The 12,853-nt window shown below is 46.1% G+C and overlaps 1 long non-coding RNA gene across 1 annotated transcript in view; it reads right to left on the minus strand.

Moving 5' to 3' along the window:
- Window positions 1–4,239: 4,239 nt before the first annotated feature.
- The window catches only part of LOC138473813 (uncharacterized), a 456,617-nt gene continuing 448,003 nt past the window's right edge, over window positions 4,240–12,853 (minus strand). Inside the window, exon 3 of the long non-coding RNA XR_011268932.1 lies at window positions 4,240–4,350. This is a non-coding gene — a long non-coding RNA (uncharacterized lncRNA). The remainder of the gene's footprint in view (window positions 4,351–12,853) is intronic.

Here is a 12,853-nt window from a genome sequence, read left to right on the forward strand (position 1 = left end):
CAACTTCAAGATTTAGTGACCCAATCGCTCCTCTTTTCTGTAATGGCCGGGGCCGACAACACCAGCCAGCCCCAATCGATCCACACTTCAGTGTCAGTGCGGCCCATAGCCTGGAGGAGGGCACACGGTACGTGCGCTCATGGGCCTGGCTGGCACTAGCTGCGCCGGTGCCACCTGGGGCCTGGGGAAGGTAATAAAGCAACATATGTTGCTAATTTATTTGCCAATTGCCCTGCCTGAGGGCCGAGGCCAGGCCCGTTTCTTGTCCCGGGCGAGGCGGGCAACTGCCCGGGGTGCAATAGCCCCGGGGGGCGCAATTGCCCTGGTCCCTGGAGCCTCTGGAGGGGATGGAATTCCCCAGTTTGTGGGGCGGCGCATTGATGTGGTGAAAGTTCCGCAGGTCAGGTCCTGGCGCCGTTCCTTCCGACTGTAATGTCACGTAGTACAAAAGTACTATGTGATATTACAGAAGGCAGAGGCTCCCTCTGACCACTTTTGCGCCACTTGGGGTGGAGGGCACAAACACACCAATAAAAACCTTTTAGGTCCCCCTGTAGCTAAGACCAGCCCCTTCCATCACAATGCCGGCAGGAAACTGCTAATGGTGGGCCATTAGTCACTGAATGGTTTTGTGCTGGCATTGAGATGGGAGGGGAGGTGCAGTGGGCTGAGGGGAGTGGGCGTGCCTTGCAGGGACTCACCGTGGGCCCCGACACGGTACAAACAGAGACACGTTTGGGCCCATGGTGCGTGCCTGCAAGCCCAGAAAATGGCCAAAATAATAGTTTAAAGCAGCGCTATTCCTTTCATGCCGCTTCTTTTCCAAACTATATATCAATTACACTTTAAACCACTTCCATGGCACTGGTGATGAGTTACTTCACTATGCGGATAATAGTTTTGACCAGTGTTGCTGAATAAATATTCTTTAAGCCACAAACTGGTTTATTAATTTATGTATGCAATGTTTGTCGGGTACATGGAGACGGATAATTTATTTATGTATGCAATGTTTGTCGGGTACATGGAGACGGATAATTTATTTATGCAATGTTTGTCGGATACCTGTATCCGACACACATTGCATAAATAAATGAATATGCAGGTTCCCGACAAAAATTGCATGAATACATAAATAATCCTGGTCCATGTATCCTTAAAACAGTCAAGACTTCACTGTATCAAAGCATACATTTGATTCCCATTCAAAGAATATTAAAGTGATTGTTTATTGGGTTCAGGTGTCTCCTTGGCATTGCCCTTTTGGCTTTGGTTGCCTCCAAACCCCCTTCAGCATCTTGTGTTCTTTGTTGGTTGTATATACTGCATCCTATGCCCTATTCATGGTCTCTTGGTGTGCCCAGTCCTCATTATCTGCAGCCTTAGTGGGACTGGGGCATAAAATTGTCTGGGGCACTAGTGAAAAGGGGTCCACTTTTGCAAATGGCAATTCATTCCTTGTTTGACGGACTGTTTGACTTTGGGTGGGAGTTCCTTAACGGTGTAATTTGGTAATGTAGCACAGGGTGCAGTGGGAGTGGTGCGTGGGGTGCGGCGGGAGTGGTGCGCGGGGTGCGGCGGGAGTGGAGCACGGGGTGCAGTGGGAGTGGCGCATGGGATGAGGTGCGGGGGGGGCGCATTCCTAGTGTTTCGCCCTGGGCACCAAATGGACTAGAGACTGCCCTGGCCGAGGCCACAGCCTGCAGCAGTGCCAGTGGTAGAATAAACGTGTAACACGTTTGTTTCCTAACATTATAAAAATGAACAGGCACATTATTTTTTATAATGTTAGGAAACAAACGTGTCAGTACAATAGATGGGTACCCCCTATGTCGCTGGCAAAAGGAGAAGCAACTAGCAATAAAGCACAATTTCCACTCTCTATATGCTCATTGGTATCTTTAGGCCTTGGTCCTCTGTTCAGTCTGACTGACACTGTTTCTAGGCCTTATGTGCTATGCCAACCGTGACCGGGATGCACCATTAGTTTTGGCGCTTCTTCTATCTTGTCATCTTTGTTGGAGATTGCATTGTGCTTCTGGATTAAACACCTTGGCATACAGTATGTGACTGCTGTCCATCTTACTTTTCCAGTTACGTGTCTCCTTATTGGCCTCCAACCCTTTGTCGAGCTTTGTTTTCATAGGATTACGTGCAATGTCACGTAATATATGTCCATCAGCACTTTGCAGGTCTTAGTCCTTTGTCTAGCTTTATTGCGCGATTCGTCGCGTTACACTAAGTATGCCTCCTGGTGCATTCGATACTCTCGGGTCGAGACGCATGAGACGTTAGACCCGTTTTGCCCGCTCGGCTTCAGTCCCTTGTCTAGCTCCATTTACATCGTGCGACGCATGGCGTCACACCAGACACGCCTTGCAGTGCGTGTGGCATACTCGGGTCGAGACGCATGAGACGTCAGATCCGATACGCCCCTAGCGTATTTAACCCTAGACGTACGCCAATACAGGAAGACACACTAAACGACTTATCAGCTTTTTGTGTCTTCCATTACTTTATAGACTTTGTTTAGTCTTCAAAGATACTTGGAGGTTTACCTTTTTGGGAACCTATTGGAATCCTGAACCTCTTGTGTACTTGAGGTCATACCACAGATTAAGGAAACAGCAATTGATGGTACTCGATTGGCAGATCCTGGTTAGATTGAAGGTGAGCACAATGATGTTTCAAGTGACTGGTGCATGAGTACACCGAGAACAATTTGGTGATGCTTATTTGAAAATTATTGTTCTGTCTACATTTTTTGGGTGCAGGGCTCTTTCCTTATCACTCATCCTATTATTTGTTATTCATTTCTGGTAAATTGTTTTTCTCTCTTTTGTGTTTTACATGTCTATCTTTACATAGAGCGAAGTTTAACTCTTCTTTTGGCTGCTTTTATTTCACTCGGGTTCTATTTCAGAGAAACTTAATGACCGCATGTGTCCATTCTTTTTCATTATATTCATTACAGATTGAATTAATTTGAGATCTGTCCTCGGTTTGGCCGGACTGTTACTTCCTGGACTCCTTGTCAGGCTTCCGGGCCCACCCCCAAAGGGTTTGAGATCATGGTAACTAGATTTTCTCCCGCATGTCCTGACCTAGCAATGTGGGACCGGTCCCCTTTTGAGATCCTCAGATCACTTGTTTTTATGCATAAGAATGATGTATGAATTATTGTTTTGTTCACATGTATGTTTTTTTCTTTTTCTATTTTAGGCTTTATCGCTATCTCTGTTTTGAGATATTACCCTTTAGTAGAAAGGGTCTTTTTTAATGTGTAACATCTGTGTATGTGTACTAAAGTCGCAGATGAATCCTCAAGAATGTGTGTAGGGTTTTGTTTTGGGAGGTTTTTCAGTTTCTTGTTTTTCTAACTACTGAACTGCTACATTTGGAAATAATGATCCTTCTCCTTTCCTGCCATTTTAGGATTTAACTAGCTTATGAATGTATCTTTAAATCATACAGACTTGTTCAATTGACCAGGATTTTCCCACTCGAGAGATTTCTTTCTCCCGAGTGAGTTAAATTACCTGGCATTGACACAGATATATTTGGGGATGATTGTGATTGCTCTCCAGCTTGTGATTTGGCTGTGAGTTCCCAGCAGTCTCTTTTTGAAATTAGTACTTTCTTCACACTATGCACTTTATTTGTGTTATATAGTTGTACGTTACTTATTTACTCTTATTCATGTATGAGCTCTTAATTATTTAATAATTATCTTAATGCTTCTAATCTAATAAAGAAATCCTTTTATAAAAAACTTTTGTGATTCACGTGCAGTGATCTGAGGGGTTGATTGAGGGACCGTTCCCGACATTGCTGGTGGGATTGTGCTCCTGAGTGTACTTCTTTGCATATCCGCTGGCTTGACTTTTGTGCTTTATTATTAGGAAACGAACGTGTTACACGTGTATTCTAGCACTGGCACTGTGGACTGCTGGTGCAGCGCCCTCTAGAGCCTGACTGATATCAGGCAGCCGCCTGGGCTGCCTGACGCAAAGACCGGACCTGAGGGGAGGAAATGAAGCTCTGGGACAAGGCCTCCACTATATACAAGACAGGAAAAGAGGATCCAAGATTGGAATCCTCCTGTCCCCTGCATACTATATGCTACCGCCTATAGGGCGGTTAGTAATTTGGTATGGACTAAAGTCCTTCAATCATTAGTAATGTGCGGTTACAGTAACCAAGTCCATGAAAAAATCGTTAAGCTAAATCTTGTGCAGCGAAAAAGGCAATTTAATTGTGAAGAATATGCAAGCAAGGTGTGTTCAATAGTCCAATAGATTCAGCTGACGCGTTTCGGGGGGATTCCTCTTCTTCAAAAGCCTAATTGGACTGTTGAAAATACATAAAGAAAAGACACAATGAGTGTGTTGTAACTCATGTCTATACAGTCAAATCATTATACAACAAAAATATCAAAGATGCGAAAATCAAACTGATAGTTTTCATGTAATAACAATGTAAACAATCAATTGGGAACTTAATCTCGTACCGGGGAACAAAAACACAGTCAAAATGATTACATTGCAGGTCACTTATGGCTAGAACTATTGCTGGCCACTGATGGCTCGACTGGATACAGATAGAGTACATCATTTCATGTGGGAAATCAAATCTACAGGTACCATGAGAGTATAGCTGGGTATACGGAGTGCATTGCACTGAAAGTCCAATTGAGTTCAAAACTGTAGGTAGGTACAACTGAATGAGCCTAGTTGTCCCTTAAATATTAGAAAGGAGAGGGGCGAGGATAACTTAGACACCATTTATGAGCAATTTCATCAACATAGCAACATTTTTCTACCTTGTTCAGTCATACTCTACGAGGGGATGAGGACAGATGGTGCACAAGGCAGTGTGTTTAATGACAATATCCTCAAGATATGTGAAAAAGGCTTTCCTCATAGGTGCCTGGGTAGTTAAAGTGAAGAGAACTAAGAGAGGTCCTTGGTAGACATGATTTCAACTCACCGCTGGGTGTATTGTCTGTGTATATCTGCCTCAATAGGGTATTCCCTTAACCAAGAGGGTATAAACGCTCATTGTTATTCGTGCCCGCATAGTGGGTCCGGAACCCTGCTGAAAATTATTTAAGTCTGGTCAGCCAATATTAGGTCTGTTCCTGCCGTCATTATTAAAACAAGATTTAGTAATGGATATTGGAAGTACGACTCACTATTGATGCTCAATAAGGCAGACAGTAATGTTCCACTCGGTTAGATGCGGGCTATCAGTGTGGAATCAGGAAAGATGATCCTAGACAGGGCTGTATCTTCTAGGTTAGAAGTATGAATGTGCGGATTGGGTGTATATGTTACTATATAATATAATGCTGGATCGCTACGTATCAGCGGAAGGTAAAAAATGTACTTGGCGAGCAGGGGACGTACTCTTTCCAGTGGTACTGCAGCGCGCATAGCGTCGGTAACCAGGGGAGCAAGGATGTGTGCCGATCGCTATCTTGTGTAAATCCTGAAGACTTCAGTGAGTGGAGATAGGGAAAAAGGACTAATTCACCCTGTATTAGGTGTGGCGTCCATCTTGGAGTGAACTCAGACGTTTATAGACACTATAGTATTACGTGGTGATGTCTCTAATCTCCTAAATGAATTGGAGAACAAGGGACAAAATGATGGCAATGTAGTAACAGGCATATATCTGGCACAGTGCTGGGGCTAAGGTCTGGAATGAAGGTGTGGCGCACGGGATATGTGCGGTTCAATACACAAGCAAAAGGGGAGAGGTGTAAAAAATGTAGTGCTTCAAAGTGGTCAGAATGTGATAATGATGATAACATATTTATATCTACCCTCTGAATACTTCTCTCACGTTCTTGCTGTGCTTCCACATCATTTGGCATTACAGTACACTACAGTAAATGGGGATATATATAGAGACATGAAAAACCTTGGCATGTATTGTCTTAGTGAGCCTTATGTAGTCATCTATGTAATATACTCAGGTTATGGGGCTGTTTCTAGAGACATGCACAGCATTGTCTTATACCATCTTAGTGAGTCTTAGTGGTCATATCTGCAAACTCATATGTTGACAGTGAACTTGTATGGCATGTTTAACAAGACAGAAGGAACACTCAATGCATTTGGCATTCTGTCTGTGTATCTATGTCCCAAATAAGGGGAATGCCTACATATCTGCCACTCTGATGTAACAAATGGAACACACTACCCCTTTCCCTACAGGGGAGGGTTAATTTGGGGAAAATGAATGTACTTCCCAAGCTGGTATACCTGGCACAAATGATTCTCTATCCTCTGCCTTCCGGGATGAGACGCAACCTTGATAGACATATCGAGAAATGTATCTGGCGGCACAAGAAGGCTAATCTGAAATATGTGTGACTCTGCACCACCAAACAAAATGGGGGGCTGACGCTGTCTACTGTCTGACATCGCAGGCATGCTGGTCAAATGGTGGCTTAACCCAAATAAGAGGGCCAGTTGGAATGCAGCTGAATTGGTGGCTCTACGACCCCTCATGCCTCAGGAGGTGGTGGCCCTTCCGTGTTTCTCATCCAATGCCAGATTACCTTGCATCTTATAGTCGGCTCATTGCTACAATCCTGGTAGCAGCTAGGGAAAAAGACAGGGTATATGTTAAGTCATTCCAGGGGTGGGTCAGCCTTGGGGCACCTTTCCTAACCATTGAGGGAGGGAGAGATGGCCTGACCTCGATGCATGGCGGCATGTCCGCATAAGAGATATATTTCAAGATGGGGTCCCCTTACTCTTCGCTGAGGCTGGGGAGGCATTTTAATTGCCAAGCAATGGAACACAATGCAGTGATCTCAGCAATCCATGCCCAGGTGATTGAGACCACATTTACCCGCAGCCCCTTGAGCTGCGAGTTAGAATTAGAGAACGAGCAGTTGAAGTTTCCTAAATTGTAGGCCTTCTATCTACTCAGCATCCCAAATAACGTGGGAAGGATCGGGATATTAGCTGAACAGTGGGCGGTTGAATTAGACACCCAGCTGGATTGCGGGGATATTTACTCCTTCTTCTCCCTTATTAACAAGGTTTCTTATAATGTGGGCAACAGAGAGGTCCCATACAAAATCATTCAAAGGTTTTATTATGCTCCAACCAAGATGGTTGCAATGAAACTGGTGTTGTCTGCTGACTGATGGCGAGGATGTGGATGGCCAGGTATGCTGGGTCACATGTTTTGGTCTTGCCCTGTGGTACAGAGGTTTTGGGGGGTGATCCCGGGCACTGTGGGTATGATTTTTGGTATGGTTGTGGAATATGGTCATGATGATGGCAGTGTGGTCAAGCTATGTCATATTCGGCTGTTCACCACCTGGAAGCCATTTTTATGAACTGGAAATCGCGGGAAGGCCCGCTTATGAGAGTCTGGGATGGTTTGGTGTCCAGCCTATGTAGAATGCAGAGACAAGCATATGTCAATAGGCGAGGCTTGAAGAGGTGCAACGCCTTTGGTACTTGTATGAACAGTACATCTGAAATATCACAGGTGTGATTTGCATGGATGGGGTACATCTGGGGAGGGACCGGTGGAAGGGCAAAGGGAAAGAAGGCTGGGTCTTGCTGCTGAAGGACTCTGGGAGAGACATGTGGTTGCTACCCGGTTGGGGATGGATAATTGCACATGTGTGCATGGGCTGAAGACTCATTGTGGGCTCGGCCCCAGAATGGGGTTTAGGAGCCTCCCGGTCCGGAATAATTTGGACTGAACTGCATTGTACTTAGCTTTTGTTTCTGTGTATGTATCGCCCCGATTCTCGCGAGTGGGGGTTTTCTTTTCCTTTTTCGGTTTTTCTATTCTTACTGCTTTATTTGGTTCAGATTCGATTTTTGTGTGCTGTGATCTTTCTATCAATAAAAGATTTAAATTTAAAAAAAGAAGGCAGGCAGAAACTGCCTGTTGCTTGGTTGTGTGCCTCTCCCTTGCAGGGCTCTCCTGTGCAAAGTCCTGCAGACTGAAGGGTCGTTTCTTTCTCAGAAAGTGTTCCTTCTGTCTCATGAACTTGATGCTCCGTGTTTTCCCGCTCCCTGGATCCATATTGCAAAGAAATGCCCTTCTCTGCTGCCACCCACTCCTGCCTGATCAGTGTGCAGAAGGGACAAGATTCCACACAGGAAAATGTCAGCATTAAGAGGGAGAAAGGGCACATCATAATATGATGAAAAGGACTGGTGGGATCAAAAATCATATATAATTGCAAGAAAACGGTACAGAGAATCTCTAGCAGAGGCAGCATAAACACAGGGAACTAGTCGAAAGCACCCTTGCCCCAATCACAAGCCGGGCAGATAGTTACACTAGCCAATGAAGGGGGAGGGCTGTGCTCACAGCAGCCATGTTACAATGGGAAGTCCAGTGGAACAGAACTGTTTTGCCATCCACCAATAGGATAATGGCAGCCATCTTAGATCGTTCAGGTCCCTAATCACTAACAATACCAAACCTGAGACCAGGCCACAATCGTAATGGCAGCCAAACCCAATGCCTCAGCAGAGCACCCCATAGCTGTAAATATGACTCTGGCACCCAAGCCAACAGAACTCCTGTTATGTATCCTGTAGCGACAAAAGGCTGAGTTGTCCTAGTCAGGATTCGAAATTGTGACGTGCAGGTGCATCACAGCTCTCAGAAGCGTTGCTCAATGCAAAGTCAATTTGAACAGGAGTTGAGAGCTAACGCCCTCTAAAGGCCTCCCTTTGAGCGCTGGGTCACAGAGCAACGCAGGTGTTAATATTCAGAGTCACAGTGTGCGTGGAACTGCACAGTCACCCGGATGGAGCATAAAAACAGGATCGGCCTTGAGGCAAAATTACCGTCAGTGTATGTGATAAAGCACCGCGGTGTACAGTGTCTGACTCATACCTTCGACAGATGGTGCACTTGCTGGTCTCGAATAGTTCCGCAGGTCACAATTCCACCTGCTTTTGGCATGTCTTTGAAGCTTAGTACGAATGACTGTCTGCTCCCTCCCTAGCCTGGGGTTCCCCTGGACTTAGATAAGAAAAGCCAGGGTTGGTGGAGAGGAAGACAGGACTGCCCACTCCTCTAACTATCAGGCTAACCTCCTAAGGCTCCCAGGCTCCTGCCTTGGGTGTGTGTATGACCTGCCAGAGGTTTAAGATTCATTCTACACCTTCCAGCCATCATCACCTCTTGCCTTCGCCTTAAAGCTCTGCCGAGGGTGGCATTCCAAAGGGGACCGTAGGAGTAGTCCAAGACATTGAGGTAGCGGCTTCCCTACGCATCTCTAGGGATATGCCACGTGCATGCTTTTTAGGTGCCTTGTAGAGAGCAGGTTGCCCCTGGTCCTGCCAACATGATTAAAGACAATGTTCGCAACCCTGCACCAGCCATAACGGGCTTGGTTGACAACTCTTTGGATACAGGTGTTTTCCCACATTCTCTGAAGATAACTCATATCTCACCTCTCCTTAAAAAAGTAAATGCAGAAACAAACACCCCTGTGAATTACCGCCCTTGTGGCAACACTCCCTTTATAGACTAAGCCATTGAAAAATGGACTGCATGTGAGCTGCTTGGGTGCAGTGAGGTGCATGGTCCTATTGACAATTACCAGTTGGGCTTGGGACCAGCCAGAGGTACTGAACCTGCCTTCTGTTACATACAAAATGAACCACTTATGCTATTGCATACTAATTCCCCTCCCATTACCATTCTTCTCATCATGTCAGTGGCCTTCAAAACTGTTAACCACAAAGCCCTCCTTCGCCGCTTTAGCATTTCTGTCCCAGCCTTCATCTGATTAAATCCTACCTTTTTGACTGAGAGATTCAGGTCAGATCTGGCCTTTTACTTTCAAAACCGACAACTGAACTCTTTTGAGAACCACAAGTCTCCATCCTTTCCCCATAGCTATTTATTGAGTACCTATCTGAAACCTTACCAACCTCTTCCATCTGCACACCACAATCTTCCAAACCTATGTGGGTGATGCACAGTTTGCCTTCAGTCTCCGTGGCCCTGCTTTGCCTCTTCACTACATCTCTGAATGTCTGTCTCCGACTCAGGACTAGATGATTGGAAACTTTGTATGCGTGAATGCCATTGCAACTCTCAGCTAGAAATGTGGACTTATTGCAAACCGTTATATGCGATATGATACCATAAATCATTTATAACGCACCTGTACACAAGTGTTGCTAGGTGTGATAAAACAGGGGCGGGAAGATAGAGGGAGGACATACAAACGATCTTACTAGGCCTTGTGTCATTCAGATTGTGCAAGCATGACAACGTCCAGTGCAGGGAGAAGGGAGATGGGGAAGTGTCAGGGAGAGGGATGGAGGAGTGTTCCCTGCTTCCAGGAAGTTTCATGGTCTTTTAGACAAGACTTTCATCTTTTCATCTTTTTTTCTCAGGACTTCTAGGTCCTCCTATCTATCCTCCCTCCTATCCCAAATATATACAAACATTAGCTACCCTTTCTACTATTGCATGCTCCCTGCTACTCCTTTGCTTGCCCCTATGACATGCACAGCACTTTGATGCCACAAATTATGGCAAGTGGCGCTATACTAATGAAAGATAACATAACATCAATTCCAGACCTGCTTTCCAGGCATATTGTGGTGTTAAGCACCCATTCCAAGGGCTGGATTGAGTGGTATAGGCCAGCGAAGCAAGTGCTTTTAACGAGGGCCCTTGGCCGTTACCATCCTCTTCAGTTGAAGAGGGAGACCTAATTGTGGTCCTCATTGCACCTATCCCACTCTGATCTTGGTGGCAGAGAAATGAAAGGTGTACATCGTTCCCGGGTCCCTCATCTCCATCGTCATTGTATCGCAGGTGTGAGAAACGCTATTCACTGAGACAGCCATTTAGACCCTATACTGATGACGTCAATAAAGATATAAGCTTGCAGTCACTGAAGCAGGAAGACTGACTGAGACCATGCGGAAGCCGATGACATCACAACTGAAACTATGACATAGATGCAATCGACATGAAGCACATATGCACCCCTGCATGAAGCTACGCAGACATTTAAATTAAATTGCTTGCAGACACAAAGAACATGCTTATGACCCACTTAGAGGAAAGACACACTCTTGCAATGAAATAACAGCAAGTTGCACAACAATACATATGAACTGCTTGCTGCTAAACGCAACTAACATGGGGTTTGTGGTCCCTGCACACGTGATGTTTACCTGGGAGACAAGCCTATTCATTCGAGCCAGGCTGAGGCTGTTGTTACCATCCAACCAAAGGCAGGATGATACAAATGTAATACCAGGTTCAAAGCCTAATGTTCTGTCTCAATGCCTAGAGGATCGTAGATGGTAAAGTTTTGAGAACATGCAGCACCTTCTGGGAAGTTCTCACCACCGTGAATTGTTGCATTTGGGCTTGTAACTTTCCAATGCTCCAAGGCTGAGAAGACCCTCTTTGACCAATCCCTATTAACCTTCCATGCTAAGCTCACATTTTGTTGCATAACCCAATCACAGCACATTAACCTGAATTAATGGTAGCTTCAACATTTAGGAGGTGATCGCAGTAGGGGCCACCAGATATGTTTCACCCAATCCATGTACTAATTCACTACACATTGGGCCTCATCAGAAGGTTGGCGCTAAAAATCTTGCCGAACCGGCATGGCGGTAATAACATGTCCGGCTTGGCACCAACCCGCACATAGTGGACGATTAAGAGTGCGCGGGCGCGCGCATCCCTGCATGCCGATTACGGTCGTACCGCCATGCCGGTAACGACCCCCAAACCCCCACACAGCGGCATTGACCAATACGCACAGAACGGCTCTGCCCTCAGCAACCCCTAAATACCGTTACCGTTATTAACATAGTGCAAATAACGAGTGCGTCAATACCGGACCCGGAAGTAACGTCATCGCGCCGGAACGGGAAATGCCATGGCGGCCATCTTTAAAAACACAATCCATTGCCATCCTCCACTTACAGGACCCTCTACACCCCAACCCCCAGGCCACCACTGACAACATGTCTAAGACCACCCGGGCTGAACATGTTGGCCGACACCCTTGTGGCAAATGCAGAAGTGGTGTTCTGCAACGACCTCAGGCGTCCAGCCCAGCTCAGGAAAAAGGCCATCTGGGAAGAAGTTGCCCAGAAAGTAAGTGCAGTCGGCACCACCGCACGCACAGTGCGTGATTGCAAAAAACGTTGGGGCGACCTCAGGCTGAGAGTCCAGCACATATTGTCAGCTAATCGGAGCCAGGGGCTGGCAACAGGAGGAGGACCACACTCCCCACTGAAATTGGCCAGATGGGAGGAGACCTGCAGCTCCATCATAGACATGGAGTCCATCGAAGGAGTCGGTGAAGCAGATTTTGGCGTGCCAACATCGGCAGATGAAGGTGAGTGTCCCTACTGTAACAGTAAAAATAATCATAATCACCCTCCCCCAATTGTGGCTGCTACACCAGCCAACAAATGGGCCATCATGCACACCTACACATATCCATGTATGCATTCTGGGTCTACCACCATCCCATCCCAATGCATGTTGCGGTCATACACGAATACACCCACAAGACACATATCATGGGCATGTGCCACCCAGGACGACCCTCCCAAAACACAACAATGTGCAACTGCACCCAACAATGTGTACATGTGGACACGACTGCGCTATCAGAATCCACTCTTCAACATTGCATGTACACAGTCCCCTACAAATGCACAAATGCAACTGATCAGATGGTGCCACATGTCCAATGACTAATGCATGCACAATATAAGTGGAACAATCACTGATTTCCTGCCACTCTCTGTCCCCCACAGGTACGGATGCTGACAGTGATGAATCGCAAGGGAGTGCACAA

The sequence above is a fragment of the Ambystoma mexicanum genome, chromosome 8 (assembly GCF_040938575.1).
Source record: "Ambystoma mexicanum isolate Mex_15411 chromosome 8, UKY_AmexF1_1, whole genome shotgun sequence".
NCBI classification, from domain to species: domain Eukaryota; kingdom Metazoa; phylum Chordata; class Amphibia; order Caudata; family Ambystomatidae; genus Ambystoma; species Ambystoma mexicanum.